The following is a 17,446-nucleotide window of genomic DNA, read 5'->3' as shown; positions in this document are numbered from 1 at the left end:
GGATATGTTTATCTGTGTGGGCATGAAATGAAATGCTACAGGGAAAGCTGGCATCTCCTTGGTTCCTCTCTCTGACTTTCCAGTCTCCTTCCTATGTTCTTCCCTACAATCTGTTTTCTTTTCTTTTCTTTTCTTTTTTTTTTTTTGAGACAGAGTCTCACTGTCGCCCAGGCTTGGGTGCAGTGGCATGATCTTGGCTCACTGCAACCTCTACCTCCCAGGTTCAAGTGATTCTTCTGCTTCAGTCTCTCGAGTAGCTGGGATTATAGATGCCCATCACCACATCTGGCTAATTTTTATATTTTTCATAGAGACAAGATTTCACTATGTTGGCCAGGCTAGTCTCAAACTCCTGACCTCAGGTGATCCACCTGCCTTGGCCTCTCAAAGTGCTGGGATTGCAGGCGTGAGCATGCCCGCCTGTCCCTATAATCTTAAGGCATATTCTTTTGTATGGCTATGCTGCTGTTTAACAAATGCCCTGCCATTGAACATTTCCATTTATGCCTCGGGGAGTTTGACATAGGTGATATTACAATGGTGATGAGGACTGACTTTACTTTCAGACAAAAACTGGCTTTCAGTCCAGGCCAAACCACTGGTCAGCTGTGCAGCCCTAGTCAGTCCCTCAGGGGATAAACAAGACTGACATCAGCCCTCCTGGGGCTCATGGGATATAGCAGGGGGGTTAAAGTTAAGCACGCAGCTGCTTTCTGAACCCTGGTTCTGCTACTTACAGGCTGTGTGAACTTAGGAAAGAGCTTTAACTTCTCTGTGGCTCAGTTTCCCTGTGTGTAAAATCAGGGATGACAGTAGCAACTCAAACCCACCCCAAAGGGTTATGGGAAAGAGTCTAAAATACAATGGACGACTTTTGCACAGCACCTGGTACATAAGAATAGCGAGGACTCATTCTATGCCTCCTATTTGAGTCAAGTTGAAATAAAATAGAATTTGGACATCAAACAGGATCTTTCTGGCCCATTCCAATTTTCTCAGGTGGAGAAAATGAAGCTCAGATTGGCTGAGGTGCCACCACTAGCTTCTGTCAGCTTGAGGAGTGGAAACCAAATGAGGACAGCCACCAGTGTGCCTTCTCTGGTGCTTTGAGCCACATTGTGATAAGGAAAGCAAGAATTCCTAAGCAGGAATGGTTTACATCCCTTTGGCATGCTTTCACTCTGCAGAGTCCCACGGCAGTTCTTCCCAGCAGACGGTCCTGCAGAATGTGACAGGCACCAGTCACGGCTCTGCATGTGAATTTGGTCCAGGGCACGATAAGGTAGGTGTTACCCCAACGTTCGTGGACTTTGCAGATACTAGAGCCTTGGGGTGCAAAGCTCCATGTGTTCTGCTCACTGCTGAGAAACAGAAGTCTGTCTACCAGGAGAGCCTGTCATCATTTCCCTTTAGGGACCTGATCTGTGACTCTGGCCACCAAGAAATCAAAAGCTCTAATTGTCTGTCAGAGAGTCCTCAGGGGTGATGGAGGGTGGGCATGGTTAGGAGATGCAAGTTGCCTTGCAGCATGTAACCCTTTCCGACCCGTGATCTTGTTGCTGTTCACGTGATTGGTCGTCTTGTCTAGAGCCGGCTGCGGCACATCGAACCTCAGTGCCCACTCGGCCCTGGCCCAGCCCATCAGCAGGTGCAGACATGAAGGGGTTTCCTGTGGCTGGGCACTGCCAGCAGCCCGGATAGGCGAGAACTGGAGCTGGAGGGCTTCGTTTTCCATGTCACGTTCTCCCAGTTCTTTTGCTTATTCTGTTCCATTTTGGAATGATTCCTGGATTTCTGTTGCTGAGATGGACAATGACATTTCCTCAGAAGCAACAAATACAGTTTTCTTTTGAGGAGAAATCACCTGAGTTTCCAGAAGGTTATCCAAATGTAGGAATACAGCCAACAAGATTTCTGGAGATTCTTCTCAATCCTGTCGTGCTAATGTTAGAATATCTAGGAACATGTTCTAAAAACCTGTAAACCACCAGACTTGCTCGTCACTGGCTGCCCTTTTCTTTGTGGTTACAATAATAAAAAGTACTAGGGCTCACATTTTGATAAAATTTTAAAAACATCTCTCTTTTTCAAGACCTTTTGGAAGAAAATAGGTGGTAGGCTGGGTGCGATGGCTCATACCTGTAATCACAGCACTTTGGGAGACTGAGGCAGGTAGATTGCTTGAAGCCAGGAGTTCAAGACCAGCCAAGGCAACATGGCAAAATCTACTAAGAATACAAAAAGTAGCTGGGTCTTGTGGTGGCATGTGCCTGTAATCCCAGGTTCTTGAGAGACTGAGGCACGAGAATTTCTTGAACCGGGGAGGCAGAGGTTGCAGTGAGCTGAGATTGCACCACTGCACTCCAGCCTGGGTGACAGAGCAAGACTCAGTCTTAAACTCAAAAAAAAAAAAAAAAAAAAAAAAAAAAAGAAGAAAGAAAATAGGATGAAAAAAAATCATATATATACATACATACACCTAGATATTTCAAGTATGTATACACTATATATGTATATAAAATATCTATGTATATATGCTAAATTTTTTTCACAATCTATTTGTAAAAAATAAGTTGTAAATCTGAGCCAGCCTAGGTGACTTGTAAGCATATATATATATATATATATATATATATAGTATATAAAATTTTACTTAAAATATCCCCCTCACCCACTTCTTTCCTTTTAGGGTCCCTCCCTCTCTATTGGATTTGACATCAACTTCACAGTTCAGAGTTGATCACTAAAAATAAATTAAAAGGGCAAACAGCAGAATGTATCTAAATTTTTGAGAATTTTTAAAAACAGTCCCATTAAGGGTTGCATTGGAGAGAAAAGCAGTAGATTGGGGAAGACTGAGCTTGAGGAGGAATGGGGGGTGTGGGGCAGGGTCAGGCTTGGGGAGGCTGAAGCGGGGGGCAGTGACTGGCCTTGGAGAGGAGCAGAGGCTTATTCTCCTGAGCTGGGAGGGAAGCAGTGAGGTGACGATGTGAAACTCCTGAGGAGTGTGTTGGCAAGGAGGTAGGAGACTGAGCCAAGTGAGTCAACTGCCTCAAGTTTCACCCTGGGGAGGTTGAGGCGGATTCTTGAGAAGCAATGAAGGCAAGTCGCTTCTGTAGCTGATGGAAGGAAAGAGGATGGGCCTTCCAGGGGTGTGCAAACGGCTTTGCTCCTTACAACAAAAGCTCCTATTACAAATCTCACCCTAGCCAGGCACGGTGACACATGCCTGTAATTGCAACACTTTGGGAGGCCACGGCAGGTGGATTGCCTGATCCTCTGAATTGGAGACCAGCCTGCGAAACATGTTGAAACCTCAACTCTACAAAAAAAATACACAAAATTAGCCGGGTGTGGTGGTATGCACTGTAGTCCCAGCTACTCTGGAGGTGGAAAGGTGGGAAGCCTGCTTGAGGTCAGGATGTTGAGGCTGCAGTGAGCTATCATCACACCAGCCTGGGTGACAGAGACCCTGTCAAAAAAAAAAAAAAAAAAAAAACCTCACCCTGGCAGCCTCATAAATTACAGGCGTGTGTAGAAGTTGGCACGACTACTTCGGCGAAGTATTTGAATTGCCACAAATCCTCTGCTGTTTCTTCTCCTGTTTGGAATTAGGCCGAGTCTAATTCTCCTTCCTTTGAATCTGAGGTGGCCTAGGTGACTTGTGTGACCAGCCGAATTGGTGGAGGCTATGCTGCATGCCTTCTGAGGCTCGGCCAGCAGCAGCCTTGTGGCGTCCACCTCTGTCTTCTTGAACACTTGCTCCGGGGGAAGCCAGCTATGTTGTAAGATGCTCCGCCACCCTGAGATGGCCACAGTGGAGAGGCCTCATGGAGGACAAGCTTGGCGGTTCCTGCTGAGGCACCAGATACGTGGGTAAAGCCATCTGGGACTCTCCGGATCACATGGTAGCCAAATACTTAAATGATCTTAGTCTGAGCTAAATGGAGAGAAGAACTGCCTGGCTGAGCCTGCCTGAGTTTGTAGCCCATAGAATAGACGTAATAAAATGGTGGTTGTTTTCAACCACTAAATGTTGGGGTGATTTGTTAGGTCACAATAGACCACCGAAACAAGTACCATCCACCAAAGCTGAACGTACCCAGACCCTAGGACCTTACCCATCACACTTCTGGATAAACATCTCACAAATACTTGTCACGATGTGCACCAAGATACAGCAAGAAAGGTCACAGCCGCATCATACTCATAATGTTATCAAACTGGAATCAACACACAAAAAAAGCAAGATGAGAATGATCCATCTGCTGGTCTGGACTGCATGGAACAGGAAGGTCGCAGAGGGAAGGAGGGAGAGAAATCTGGAGGGGCTTTTGTGACCCTAATTAGGAGCATTCCCAATCACACGGCTGTGCTGTGCTGAGGATGACACCCACCGTCACCACTTCCTCCACTCACACTGCGCGTGTGAGCCGGGCCTTCTCCAGAGCCAACCCCACTGTCCTCCTGTGGATTTGCTCTGACTGTCACAGGCTTACAGCATGTGAGGCACTGTGCCTACTGAAAAGAAAGAATGAGAGACAGGGTGGAGGGGAGGACAGGAGGCAAGGGAGGAAGGGAGAAGGCAGGAGAGGAAGGAAAGTAGAAGGAAAGACAGGGAGAAGCAGCAGGAGGCAGGCAGGAAGGAAAGACGAGAGGAAGGCATGGAGGAAGGAAGGGAAAAGGGAGAAAGAGGAAAGGGGGGAGGAAGAAAAATAGAAACGAAGCAGGGAGGGATGAAGGGAGAGAAAGAGAGAAAGGGAAAGACACCAGCTAGCTACTAAAACCTCTTTCATTGAGGAGTCACAGGCAGCTGAGCAGTTACAACACAAGACAGCAGCGCTCGCAGGGCTGCGCACTTGTGTGCATCAAAGATTTTTGCTTTTAATGCACAGCCTGTGTTCTCTTCCAGACTAGAAAGGACACTCCTTTACTGGTAGGGACTTTTTACTGATTTTAACTTCCCTCAGTGTTCAGCACAAGGCCTTGTGCATGATAGGTACTTTTAAAACATTTTGGAAAATGGAAGAACTACATTAAACCTGAGTGACCAACTCTCGGGCAGGTGGGTTTGCAAGGTCACCCAGGAGATGGCCTTGAGCTGGTGTGAATGGCCCACCTTGCTGCAGTCAGCAGCACTCAGCCACTGAGCGCCCTTACTGCACGGCCGCACTAAGCACACTAAAGCCAAGGACTATGGGCACCAAGTGCATCCAAAAACAAACGCTGTGTCTGGCCCATGACTCTGTCATCACAATAGCGGCGAGCTCCAGGCATGGCATGGTCCTGTGTAACTCATTACGCAGTCGTGAAAAGGTAGGCAGGAAACGTCCTCTGGTCAACCGGGGCAAGCAGAGTCCCGGGGGCTGAAGAGGGTCCTGCAGGTGGAAACAAGCACCCCAGGAGACTCGGGGAACCTTGCTACTCTTGCTTCTGTTGTCCAGGGAGCAGGCTCCCAGACACCTGAGAACTACTCCTTGTGTCAGGGCAGGTCTGAGCTGCAAAGCCCCTGTCTGTTGCCTCCCACAGCAGGGGCAGGTAAATCTCAGTGATCCATAGCCCACTGACCAGCTGTAGTTTAGAAACCGCGCGCACACACACACACACACACACACTTAGAATGCAAAGCATGCATTAACTTAATATGGTTTTAAAATTGTTAAATATCCTTTATCAACCAATTAGAAATGTGCAACTAATATTAGTGGTGGGAGGAGGATTCTCAAACTCTAAACGGTTCTGTTTGAGGTGTCCAAGCTAAGAAAAAAAGTTTCACATGTGGGACTCTTCCAAACCATTAGAGGGCGACCTTCACCTTTGCAAGTCTGGAGCACTTGAGGGGGAGGGTGGCAGGCGGAGGGCAAGACCTGACATATATTAAATGGACTTTGTGTTGTAGACTAAGGCACTATGGGGGAAAAATGGTAGCTACCAATATTAATATTCAAATATTGCTAAAATGCCATACCCACTTTGCATAGAGTAGAACGGAATCCATTTTATCTCTTGAATTTTGCTCCAACTCTGCCTAAATGGACCTAAAATCCTCAGTCAATTCCTCCATCCCTGGAATTTAGCCAAGGATTTGGGTTAACAGATTGTTTCCTTGCATTTTTCTCACTTATTTTCTAAATAAGTGGGTTGATGTGAGACAGGATTATATGTTGAGGGGGGGATGCGTAATTCTGCAAGAGCCCACCAGAGGGAGCCAAATGACTGCTTTAGAACCACTCACTGTTGCTTTGCTTTTCCTCTAAGGGAAGCGGCTTAATCGAACCTATTGAACACCCCCCTCCCTCCCTTCCCACCACTCAAGACACTTAAAAAATTAGAAGTATCCTAGCACTAGAAATGCACATTGCATATTTTCTTAGTCCACAGACCAGGAACAAACAAATAATACTGCTGTGGCGAGGTATTTTAACAGTATGAGAATTGCCCACTTAATAGAAAATAATTAAAGAGATCTTGCCTTAGGAAAATAAGTCAAATGGCAGACATACAGTGAGAAAAGAAAATCCGGTCAAGTACTGCCAGGGGATGGGAGAGGATTCGAGAACCAATGAGGATTCCAAACAACTTACCCAACTGAGCCAATCACTTTTCTCATATTTTCAACTAACATTTTAAGCATCTGCTTTCAAAGGAGCCTTGACAGTTAGTGTTTCTTCTTATGCTGTGATCGGGGTTTTTTTTGAGACAGAGTCTCACTCTGCCATCTAGGCTGGAGTGCAACGGCACGATCTTGGCTCACTGGAACCTCATCTCCCGGGTTCAAGTGATTCTTGTGCCTGATTCCCAAGTATCTGGAGTTACAGGCATATGCCACCATACCTGGCTAATTTTTGTATTTTTAGTAGAAATGGGGTTTCACCATGCTGGCCAGGCTGGTCTCAAACTCCTGACCTCTAACTCCTGCCTCGGCCTCCTGAAGTGCTATGAGCCACCATGCCCTGCCTCTTGGCTGTGACTTCAGTCCCTGGTGTGTGCCCATCAGGGACAGCAGAGATCACAATGAGAAATTTCTTTGATTTGGGGCTTTTGGGGGTAGAGGTGTGGGGAGGGGCAGGTATGCTTTGGTGCCAAATGGCCAGGGTTCCTGAGGACACACTAACAAAAAAGAAACTGAGGCTGGGGCAGGGGAGCCAGGAATCAAATGAGCCTCAAGAGAAGAAAATCAAAATTGGAACAGATACAGTATCTCTAAACACCTCCCAAGCATGCTTCTTTATCTCTGGCTTTCAATGCCTCCTAAAACATCAGCTTTACTTTTCGTCATTTGCACTCCATCCCTTACCGAAAATAATTTGAGGAGGACAGAATGGAAAATGTGACTTATAACTATTGCTCTGACTAGGTTTAGATTTTACCTTTGAGCTCCTTAGCAGAAAGACAATGGGGATTACCTAAAGAGTTCTCATTTTAGAAAGGAGAAAACACACCAAATTCTCAAGATAGAAAAGATGTACTGATACAGCAGACAAAAATAATTCTGACATGAATTTTTGTTTTAAAGTATAAAATCTAAAATGGAAAAGCATTTTTGATAAAGCATGTTCATGATTCATATGTATTACTCGGAAGTTTCTGGTACTTTGATTATTTCTACCTAAGGTCTACATATATCGGATATCAACTTAATTATTTCTACCAAAGGTCTAAATATATTGGAAAACAACTTAATTTTGCCATAATTCAGCCAATCCCACATCCTTCTTCCAGTAATTATTTATGGCCCTGGTAGGCTGTAGCACTGAGGTCACTGAAGGAAGAGATTCCAGAGAATGAGGCTGGTATTTGCCTTCAAGAAACTTAGTTGACAAGAGTTTGAGACTAGCCTGGACAACACAGGGAAACGCTGTCTCTACAAAAAATTAAAAAAAAAAAAAAAAAAAAAGCAGGGCATGGTGCCACACACACCTGTGGTCCCAGCTACTTGGGAGGCTGAAGCAGGAGGACCACTTGAGTCCAGGAGTTTGAGACTACAGTGAACTATGATCACACCACTGCACTCCAGCCTGGGTGACAGAGGGAAACCCTATCTAAAGAAAAGAGAAGAAAAGAAAAGAGAAAAAAGAGAGAGAGAGAAAGAAAGAAGAGAGAGAGGGAAGGAGGGAGGGAGAGAGGGAGGAAGGAAGGGGAAGGGGAGGGAGAGAGGGAAGCAAAGGGAAAGAAAGTTAGTTGGGAGGCAACACACATGAAATCATTTGAAACAGGAAATGGTAGAAACTGAATTAGTGCTGGGGGTAGTAGTTAGGCACCTTATCTTAGTTGTGAAGGAGACATCAATGAGAACCACAGTTGTAAATAGACTCAGAAGGAAGGTCTGGAGAGCCCATCTCAAGAATGTGGACCAGTCTCCTTCATAAAGAGGGCATGAGGCTCCCACCTATCCAAAAAAGGCTGGTCCCTTGCCAACAAGGCCAGAGGGCAGAAACAGCCAAGCCACAGGCCTCATTATAGGACAGCCGTCCCCCACGACAGATGCAGCCCCACCCAAACAAGAGAGTTTGGGGACAAAGGACAGCTAAATCCCCTGGCCATCTCTGGCCCCCCAGCCCCGTTTCATCACCACTGGGGCCTCAAAGGGGCCAGGTGGCATTGGGGGCAATTCTGCCATCAGCCCCTGGGAAATGGCATTTTTAATCTGCTCAATTAGGAATGTAATGATGTCTCACTTCCATTTGCCAGGCTGGCAGGGAGGGCGAGCAGACAGCCAAATGCACTAAGTGTTACTGAGTGCATTAGGACCTGAGCAAAAGTGGAGGAAATGCAACAGAAAAGCAACCTCTGACCAGGTGTGGTGGCTCCTGCCTGTAATCCTGGCACTTTGGGAGGCTGGGGCGGGCAGATCACCTGAGGTCAGGAGTTCAAGATCAGCCGGGCCAACATGGCGAAACCCGGTCGCTACTAAAAATACAAAAAATTAGCAAGGCATAGAGTCAGGCGCCTGTAATAGCTACTTGGGAGGCTGAGGCAGAAGAATCGCTTGAACCTGGGAGGTGGAGATTGCAGTGAGCCGAGATCACGCCCCTGCACTCCAGCCTGGGTGAGAGTGAGACTCTGTCTAAGAAAAGAGAGGAGAGAAAGAGAAAAGCAACCCCTTTCAGAAAGGCAAGCATTGGCTGACAAAGCACCCAGAGGTGCCCAGCTCTCCTTTCTGGCCCTCCGTGTTTGACCATGACTGCAGGATTGTGATGGTCAAGGGTGTCTCTCTTTTTCTCACCTCTAAATTGGCATAATAACAGACAGTGATTACATTTCAAAGATTAAGGCAATGCATGTAATGTGCTCAGGCCTGATGCCTACATAAAGAAGGCCCTATTTAGCTGCTAGGACCCGGCTGATTTCTAGCATTTCGTTCTTCCTTCTGGCATTTCTAGGACCTCCACTCCTGGAGGCCACATTCAGACGAGGTCTCTCCTGAGAAGCAAGGGGAGAAGGTTCAATACACCACCACGAAGAAGCACTCTGCACATCAGTGTCCAGCAACCAGTCAAGCTGTTGCCTGAAAATGTCTGGAAATTGATGAAACTTTTTCAGGAAACCCAAGGATGTGGCTTCCAGGACTGCAATGTGCAGTGGCATCATTTACAGGGCCTGCTCACCCTCCTCTGTTCTGTGCCTCACCAGGAAGAAGTGGGGTTGTAGGGGAAGCTGTTTTTATACCTGGAGGCGCAGCCGGCCCTCCTCCGCTTCCACCCCTGGCCTTCTCTTTCTTTTGCAGCTCACAGCACATCAGTTAACCATCCCGTTACCAAGAGTCTGTGCCAAGGAGAATGACGGCCTCCAAATATGGCCACGGCCAAATCTCTGGAATATGTGACTATGCTAGGTGATATGGCACAGAGTGCAGATGGAATTCAGGTCACTAATCAGCTGCCTTTAAAACAGATTATGCTGGCTGATCCTGGCAGCACTAAGAAATCATGCTGTTCTTAAAAGAGGGAAAGGGAGGACAATGGAGATAGGAGTAGGTGAAAGATAGGCCAAGGGATGCAGGGTGACTGGGCTGTGAAGGTGGAGGCAGAGGCCACAAGCCAAGGAACATGAGTGGCCTCCAGAAACTGAAAGACAAAGAAACAGATCTCCCTGGGTCTCCCCCAGAGCCTCCAGATAGAAAGGCATCACTGCTGAACACTCAACTATAGTCCATTGAGAGCCAAGTCAGACTTTTAAGATTAATAATTTTACATTTTCCTTTATTTATTTATTTATTTAGTTAGTTAGTTATTTATTTTTGTAGAGACAGAGTCTCACTTTGTTGCCCGAGCTAGTCTCAAACTCGTGGCTTTAAGTGATCCTTCTGCTGTGACCTCCCAAAGTGTTGCAATTACAGGCCAGAGCCACTGCCTCCCAGCCTTCATGTCAGACTTTTAACCTATAAAACTGTAACGTAAGGCTTGGGTGCAAGGCTTACACCTGTAATCCCAGCATTTTGTGAGGCTGAGGCTGGCGGATCACTTAAGTTCAGGAGTTTGAGACCAGCCTAGCCAATATAGCAAAACCCTGTCTCTACCAAATATAAAAATTAGGCAGGTGTGCTGGTGCATGCCTGTAGTTCCAGCTGCTCTAGAGGCTGAGGCATGAGAATCACTTGAACACAGAAAGTGGAAGTTGCAGTGAGCTGAGATTGCACCACTGCACTCCAGCCTGGGTGACAGAGTAAGACCATCTCAAAACAACAAACAAAAAAACCTGCTACTTAATACATGTGTGCTGTTTTATTTGTGGTAATTTGCTACAGAAGCTGCAGAAAACTAATCTAGACTTTTCTTTTCATCATATGGTGACATCCATTCTGCCGCCCAAGATGCATCTGACAGAGGTGGCACATGCCATCCCCTTGATTTTTATTTGCCTTGGCATAACAGGCTGGTCAGATGCTGCTAAGCCCCTATGCCTGTGAACAGGCGTAAAATTTGTCTTATTCCATGGGGCCCATCACTGAGAGTCTGTGCTAGAGAGTAGGGAATGGCCAAAGGGGGCCAGACACGGTGGAACCTGGAATCCCAGCTACTCGGGAGGCTGAGGTGGGAGGGTCACTCGAAGCCAAAAGTGAGAGCCCCCTGAGCAACATAGCAAGACTCCGTCTCTAAAAGTAAAGTAAATATTAAAAATTTTTAAAAATGAAGAATGGCCAGGAAGGAGAGATTGGACAGACAGGTGTGAGTACGTTTCTGGGTTGCCAAGCCCAACCGCGTTCCTCATGATAAACCTTCAGTGCTCCCCAGTCTCTTCAATTCCACAAGCCCCATGGGCTCCAAGGCTTAAGAGACTATACACATGTCCATTTAAAGCTAATTTTCCTAACTCTGTTAATCAGAGATACATATGACTTCCAACAAGCTTGTGATTAGCATGATGTCGCCAGAGCTATCACAATGAGTATACAGAATTCCAGGTCAAAACAAAGCCAGGAAGCTTCAGAAATCCCACCCAGTCCTATCCGTAGTAAATATTTGATTTCTCTAAGTGTTTAATATTGAAAATTCTTGGTTTAGCCCCATTACCATATCCATGGCTTCCTGAAGCTCCAAGACAGAATTATTGAAAGATATTTTATTTGTGTGATCCATTCACATCCACAACTTTACTCCTTAGTACCTAACTCTTCACCCAAATGTTACTTCTAAGTGCACTTCAGCTCTGTGGCTGGTAGGGTGGGGTTTTCTTTAATTGAATTGGGAGATTCACTTCAAGGTCAGCTTAGATTCAGAGCTGGCAAGTATATCGCAATGTCAGTATCTACTGTGAGCCTTGGGGATCCCTAATCTGATAAAGAGGTTTTCTCCAGTCTGTCCCTGAGAAGAAAAAGTCTAAAAACAAATCTCCAGAGTCTCCTTTCATGGGCCATATGCTTCCACTCTCTAAAGGGTTAACACACATGCTTCTTACTAATGGGAGTCTAAACTCTTAGAACTACTGTGGGGAACAGTTCAGCATTAAATCTGCTGAAGCTAAAGATACGCATATTCTTAGGCAGGTGCAAAAAATAAATTCTCTTTTGCAACCCAGAGCTCATTGTGCGGTATGAGCTTTGATACATATAAGAAGGAATATTATGAAAAGAAAAAGAAAAAGATATGCATGTCCTATGACCCCAAACTTCAACTCCCAAGTTTAGCCTCAAAGAAACGACTGCACACATGCACTAAGAAACGTGGACAAGAATGCTCACGGCAGCTGGTCCAAACTGCAAACATCTATGGGAAAATGGCTGGATACTTAATGTTGCATTCATACAATGCAACACTATACAGCGATTAAAGAATTTTGCCACATGCAACAACACAAAAGCACCTCACATTTATAGTGTTAAAAAAAGAAAGCAGATACAAAGAAATGTTCTATGATTCCATTTCCATAAAACTCGAAAGGTAGATAAATCCTCAAGTTTAAGGTTTCAGACTTAGGAGGCAACATTCTGAAGAAAAGGAAGGAAATAGAGACCATGGAAGCTTGACAGTTATTACTCTTGAAGACGACAAAGGCGATGGTGATTGAGGAGGTTACAAGAGGGGTTTCTGGGCACTGGCAGTATTAGCTCTTGAACTTGGTGGTGCTTGTCTTGTGATAAATCCTTGAGTTGTGTATTTCATCATTTTTCTGTCTGTCTGTTGTACTTCACAATTTTTTTACAGATTAAAATTTTTTTCTAAACTATTTCTCTAAAAGCAAATTCCTTGTATTTAAAATTTTTATTTTGATTTTCCATTATAAAATATAAGCATGACCATAAAAGAACATTTCAAAAAATTAGAAAAGTTGGGGAGAAAATTGCCTCTAATTCTTTTTCCCAAAGACAAAATGGTATGAACACCTTAGTATATTTCTTCCCACCTTTTTTCTATCACTCGTTTTTCACATTTTATTTTTCATTTTCATTTAAGATGGCTATTTTAATTCAAATCTACATTTTAATAGTTTTCATTTAACATTATCTTTTCTGCATTTTCAAAGTTAGTGCAAGCCCTCTGCATGACCATTTTCATGACCATATGTGTCATTTAACAATGCATCATTAAATGACTTACCCACCTAAACAGCACTTCGGTTGTGTCCTTGTTTTTGTTTATAAATAGTGTCATAGTAGAGCTTTTTGTGTATACAGTGTTTTCCGTATTTCAAATCATTTCCTTAGAACTGATCCCTAGAAATGGAGTTTCTGCTGCCAAAAATATTACCTTTATAAGGTTCTTAATAAAAAGCACATCCTTTTCCCCAGGTTAGAGTTAAAGGAACTTAATGAGTTTGAACAGGCTTACTGTGCGTCCATTTAGAATAGTCCCTTGCAGAGCTGAGCCAATTGGTCTACAGCATTGAGCACAGCCCTTCCCTAACTGCTTTCCAGCCCAGTGATACCACTCAGATTGAGTTTGTGCCCCTTGGTCTGTCTTCCCAATGAGATGCATAGCTTAGGTGTACTTATGTCACCCAGTCAGACTCCTTAAAGGGGCAGCATTTTAAGTTCATCAGTAAGTCCCTAATACCAGCACAGTAATTCCAAGGTTTTAGAGTCTTCATTATGAAAAGGGAGATCATAAATGAAAAGTGTTCAGTATAGTGTCCACCACATGACAAAGGCTCTACAGACCTGAGGCTCTTCCTTCCTTTTCTCTTGAAGCTCATCTATCCTTCCCAGTGGTGACAGGATCAAGGCAGAGAGAATAAAAGGAAGAAAACATTCAGGAAATAAAATAGTGCCATATAAATTGTGACTTCTGGGTATAATTTATGAAGAGGCAACATTTATGGATTGTAATTAGAGAGGCACTGATCCCAAATCTTGCATTCACTTGGATTGCTGCCACTCCTGAAATTGTTACCATTTGAGTTCTTAGAAGCTAAGGAATTGTCACCAGAAGGCAGAATCATTTGCTTCTCCACAGTTTTGTTTGGGATAGTGTTTCTCCAAAAGTGGTTATTGGACTATGTTAGAATCACCTGGTATACGAAGTTAGACGAGCTAGAGGCTGTAACAAACAGTCCCCAAATTTCAATAGCTGACAGCATAAAGGTGAAGTTATTGCTCATTACATAGCTCAGTGACTGCTGTAGATTGCAGAAGGTGATCTTCCCTATTCACTCATTCTGGAGCACACTTTTCCTTCCCTCTAATGTCTCTGCCATCACTAAGGGCATTCAGAGTCCTCTCTGGGATCCTCTGTACCAAAGTGGCAGACGACAAGAGGAGAAAAAGCCAACTTAGAGGATTTCAAGAGTGGTGTTAGGGACTAATGCTAGAAGTGATGTACACCACTTTTGCCTGTATTCCATTAACCAGGACTCAATTACACAGTCCAACACAGCTGCGGGACAGGCCAGAAATGGTAGTTTAGCTCTATACAAGGGAAGAAGGAAACAATTTAGTGGTCTCACTGCATATCTAGGGTGTTATAAAAATTATGCTTTTTCCAAAATTATACGCACACACATATACACATATATATGCACACACACACATATATACACACACACCATTTTTTCCCTGATACTAGTAGACCCACGAAATCGTAATCTCTAAGGCCTAAAAATGTGAAGTTAAAGCTGATGACTTTTATAGGTACTGAAGTTGGAGCACTGGCCCAAAGATGGCTTTGATGGTTCCAGCACTAACAGTAACACCTCCTCTTTTCCAAAGTCTGTCACTGGCATTGGTCTTACCTTAAATACCAGGCTAGGTCCCCAGAGTATTTTTTGCAAATATTTCAGAAGTTGCAACATCTGTAGCATAAGTACTCTCAGGATGGTTTGCCCCCAACGCTAAGATTCCAACATCCCAGCGAGGGCATGAGTGAGCATGGTGCTTGCCAGGTCTTTTTCTTGCCAGTTTTATTCTTAAACAGAAGCGATATTGTAGGGCTTCATTGAATGACACAAATAGAAGCTAGCTCACACACCTCAGCTCTATTTTCTTGAGGAACACTGTTGAGGTCACTTTTCATTTTATGGGTACATCATTTTATGGGGACACATAGAAGAGGTTTCTCTCTGATGTCAGTACTACAAGCAGTTGTTCTTCTGTGAGAAACCAGTTTGCTTCTATCTTAGACAACATGAATCACGACATTTATTGTTTTTTGTTTTGTTTTGTTTTGCAACAATGAGGAGGTTTGGAGCCAAAATTTAGAGCATCTCTAGCAAGTGTACAGAATTTAATTCCAGTTAAATCTTATTTTTTCACCCCAAATATTCTCATTTACTTCTTTTCTTATCTTGTTAAAGTATATACATTTGCACATGCTACTTAATATCTATTTTGAATGAGCGGAGTAGAAATATATTTTCAATTATTCAATATGATATTACAGGAATGGTGGCTCATGCCTGTAATCCTGGCACTTTGGGAGGCTGAGGCAGGTGGATTGTCTGAGCTTAGGGATTTAAAACCAGCCTGAGCAACATGGTGAAACTCTGTCTCTACCAAAAATTAGTTGGGCTTGGTGGTTAGTGCCTGTGGTCCCAGCTACACAGCAGACTGAGATGGTAGGATTGCTGGACTGGAGCCTGGGAATTTGAGCCTGTAGTGAGCTGTGATTATGCCGCTGCACTCTAATCTGAGTGACAGATTGATACCCTGTCTCAAAAAAAAAAAAAAAAAAAATACCATGACAGAAAAACGAGCAGAACAGGTCCTTAATTTTTTGACCATATTTTAGCCCAAGGAAAATTTTTCTATAAATGGCATACATGAAACCTTAATCACTGGGTTTAACACGGTAGGAAGTGAGCTTCCTTAGAGATCCCAGAATAGATTCATTAATTAAAACCGCATGTACCTTTACAACATGGTTCTGTCCCAATCACCTCTTTCCTGAGACTGAATCACCCCATTTTGGGTGCAGGGGCAGTGAAGAACTTAAATATCATCAGAGAGAAATGTTGAATGGACCACTCTTGTCTTTGATAAATTTTGCTCTTGGCTGAAACTTCTCCACCATAATGTTTTGATCAGGTGGTGAAAAGAAAGTGAGAAACAGTCATGTATCCTTAAGACATTGTATGACTATTGTTTAGTAAAAATTTTCCCACATGGAATTGAATAAGTCATGGAGCATATTGAGAGAAAGGTATCTAAATGTCCATTCAATTAACTAAAATTTATTAGACACAGTACTTTCACATGTTATTTTCATTACACACACACACGGGTGTGCACATACATACGCGGGTGCACACACACACAAAACACGGAAACAAGCACACACCCTGGACCGGCGGTATTAAAAAGCTGTGATCCCCTTGCTTTAGCTTTGAGCAGATGGCTCATGGTTTGAGGCGGTTGCCTCCGCAAGCTGGCCTTTACCTTCAGCACCAAGGCCAGCGCACCTGGCTCCACGGGACTCCCAGAACCTTCGCCATTCCGGGACTCTCATGCCCAGAACTGCAATATAACATGTTATTTCTCAATGAAATGCACCTTCCTAACTCATAAATTGAACTTCATTCACTGCTTTGCACGAAGTGGTCATTGGTACCAGCAGGCCAAGTGTAAGACAAGGAGAAATAAAAACGTCCAACGTATTGGAGACCTGCCCCCTTACACACCTGCACCCACAAGTGCGCACACACTACCAGAAGGTCCACATGTTGCTTGAGTTCTGCTCTCCTCAGTCCTCAGGGACCCAGTCCCTCTTTGCACAAGAAAGCACTTAGGAAGAGCATTCCTTTCCTCCAGTCCAACAAGGAGCGATTCCTTCGCAAAGTTTGGGAGTGGAGGAATGCCAGGGCTCAGGTCTCTGAGTTTCTGAGGTTTATCCTCCCAAGGAGTTTTTTATCCTTGAGGTTTATTTATAGTTTTTGACTTTAAGACAAACAAAAACAATCTACCCAAAAGACTGCCATTCCCAATAAAAGTTCTAATGAAAATCCCGCAAGGAAGACACATCAGACATTGGTTCCTATTTAATGGGTGAGAAAACTGAGCCCGAGAGGTTAAGCTACTTGCCCAAGATAACAGTGAGTCACCAACAAAGACAAACCCCAAAGCTGGATTTCCAATCTTCTTTTCTGCTTGTCTTTCCTCACCAAGATGCATATATTTACCAACTGTCACCACGATCCGCAGTTATTCGCCCCTCCCTCCGTCCCAATTATCTGAAAACAAAAAGAGTAGAAAATCAAAAATGAGATGGAGGTCTGCAGGGGTGTGAGGCCACGGATGGCTGCTGCTTCCTTGCTTCCTTTTTTTTTTTTTTTGAAGCCAAAATCAACTCTGCTCTTGCTGGATGACAGCCCCTCGCCTGAGGCGCAGCTCCTGGCCTCTGCGGGGGTCCGAGCAATCCTGGCGCCTCCAGCTGCCCTCCTCCTCTTACGCTGGACGCTCGGCAGTCGCAGAGCGCAGGGCCAAGCTGGAGAGGACCAGGGGTGGCAGGGGTGCTCGCGCCCTTCCCAGCGTTTCTACCAGAGCTGCCCTGGGCGCACTGCACCCATCACATCTTCT

General features: G+C 44.5%; 1 pseudogene; it reads left to right on the top strand.

The window, feature by feature from the left end:
- Positions 1–11,969: 11,969 nt before the first annotated feature.
- Positions 11,970–12,064, top strand: LOC120367660 (small nucleolar RNA SNORA40; annotated as a pseudogene).
- Positions 12,065–17,446: the final 5,382 nt, after the last annotated feature.

The sequence above is a fragment of the Saimiri boliviensis genome, chromosome 8 (assembly GCF_048565385.1).
Source record: "Saimiri boliviensis isolate mSaiBol1 chromosome 8, mSaiBol1.pri, whole genome shotgun sequence".
NCBI classification, from domain to species: Eukaryota; Metazoa; Chordata; class Mammalia; order Primates; family Cebidae; genus Saimiri; species Saimiri boliviensis.
This window is presented reverse-complemented; position numbering and strand designations above follow the sequence as displayed.